Here is a 2571-nt window from a genome sequence, read left to right as displayed (position 1 = left end):
GGGGGGTAAGGGCAGAGGGTGGGGTGGGAACCGGGTGGAGGGGAGCTATGGGGGGAAAAAAGAGGAACAACTGTAATAATCTGAACAATAAAGATTTAATTAAAAAAAAGGGGGGGACTATTGTATATGCTGTCTATAAGAGTCACACTTAAAACATAATTACATAGAGCAATTGAAAGTAAAGGAATGGAAAGAGACTCACTAGAGAATTACCACTGGAAAGGAAACTAATGTAGCAATACCAGTATCAGAGAAAAAAATTTTAAGACAAAGAGAATCAGTAAGATAAAAGAGATCAGATTTAACAATGAAAGGATAATTCATTAGGAAGATTGAACACTTAAATCTATTACACCTAATAATATAGCCTCAATTATATAAAGCAAAAATTGATAGTATTAAAGAAGAAAGAAGAATTTCCATAATCCCAGAAGATTTTAACTTACAGATCACTTTAGCAAAAAGATAAATCTTATAAATGCAAAAAAATCCTAAATAAAATTTTAGCAAATCTAAGGCAATAAAGTTTGCAGAAAAACATCATAACCAAATAGAATTCATTCCAAGAATCTGAGGGTAATTTAACATTTAAGTATTTTCTCTGATTCTCTGTAATAATTTACGTGTTGAATTAATAAGAGAGAAAAGCCATATTGCCGTATCAATAGATACAGAAAAAAAACTCTGAGAGCTTTTAAGACCAATTTAAGATAAAAAAATTATTAGCAAACTAGGAATAGAAAGGAATTTCCTTAATATCACAGAGTATCTGCAAAAAACCTACAGAAAACATTTTACTTAATGGTGAACTTTTAGTAGCATCCTCTTTAAAGTCAGGAACAAGAAAGAATGTCCACTGCTCTGCTTCTGTTCAACATTGTACTGGAACTCCAACCCCAAGGAACAGATCTCAGAGGGAAGTGGGGGGATGGGGGAGCAGGAAGAGAATAACCAAAGAACATATATGATGCATGCATAGCCATAGACACAGACAATAGTGCAGTGAAGGCCTGGGGCAGGGGTGGGTGGTTGGGTTGGGGCAGGTTAGAAGGAGTCAATGGGGGGAAAAAGGGGACATATGTAATACTTTCAGCAATAAAGATTGAAAAACAAAAACAAAAACTGGGGACCATGAGGACAGCGGTAGATAAACAGACCGCTGGAATGGAATAGACGCTCAGGCGTAGGACTCAGGAAGATCACAAAGATGGCATAAACAGATAAGCAGGTAAAGGATGAGTTCTTCAGATGTAGAATGAATTCCTTAGGACAATGAAAGTTCAAACAGCAACAATATATCATTTTATGCTCATCAAATTGTCAAAAATTATAATATCTGACAATACCAGGTAACAATTAAGGAGAGAATGGAAACTCTTACACTGCTGACTAGGGAAAACATTGGTGCAACTGCGGTAGAGAACAACTTATGAGTAGAGAGGAAATGTTGACATAGCTGTTCCATATGGCCCAACAATTCCTCCTCCTCTCCGTGTATGTCCTGGAGGACTCTTAGCAAATACTTACAAAGTGAGACTTGCTTAAGAATGTTCATTGCAGAGTCACTTACAACAGTGGGAATGGAAAGTTAATGGATACAAGGATTAACAGACAATTTGCATACAACTGCATACAGCAGGTAGAACCAACACACTAGAGCCACTGGAATCTCAAAACCCCAGTGCGGAGAGAAAAGAAATCAAGGGGCATAGCAATATCTGCTGTTATCTATGTAAATTTCATAACATCCAGACTATTTATCTATATATATAAAAGCAGGGGTCCTCAAACTTTTTAAACAGGGGGCCAGTTCACTGTCCCTCAGACCGTTGGAGGGCTGGACTATAGTTTAAAAAAAAACTATGAACAAATTCCTATGCACACTGCACATATCTTATTTTGAAGTAAAAAAACAAAACGGGAACAAATACGATATTTGTATTTGCATGTGGCCCGCGAGCCGTAGTTTGAGGACCTCTGTATAAAAGCCTAAGTGACCGTTACTACCGAATGACCTGAATGACGGAAATGACCAGTCGACCAATCAGTATGACGCTCACTGACCACCAGGGGGCAGATGCTCAACACAAGAGCTGTCCCCTGGTGGTCAGTGTGCTCCCACAGCCAACCTCCCGCAGCCCCTCCTCCAGCTGGCCGGCCAGCCTCCCCATAGGCCTTGATTGCCGGCCAGGCTGAGGAACCCCACCTGTGCATGAATTCAGGCACCGGGCCTCTAGTATGTATATATTGTTTATGGATATGTTGGGGGCAGAAATAGAATATTGAAAATGAATTATAATTATAAGAAATATTCATCATGCTCTGTTAACCATGATGGTTCTTTCCTGATTAGAGAAAGCACATTCTAACCTGGCTGGGAGTTGTACGCCCTGGGACATAGGTGCTCACATTGGAATGCCGTCCATCCTCCTTTCCTGAGAACTGCCTGTCATTTTGGAAAGATTTACAACCTCATGACCAAAACCATCTAGTCTGGAAGGCCCCTGCTTTTTACAACCCCCAGCTCCTATCACCTGTAATCTAGTTTTTGGGTGCCTGAGGAGCCCACCC

The sequence above is a fragment of the Myotis brandtii genome, unplaced genomic scaffold (assembly GCF_000412655.1).
Source record: "Myotis brandtii unplaced genomic scaffold, ASM41265v1 scaffold384, whole genome shotgun sequence".
Classification (NCBI taxonomy): Eukaryota; Metazoa; Chordata; class Mammalia; order Chiroptera; family Vespertilionidae; genus Myotis; species Myotis brandtii.
The sequence above is the reverse complement of the archived record's forward strand: the minus strand, read 5'-3'. Positions refer to the sequence as shown.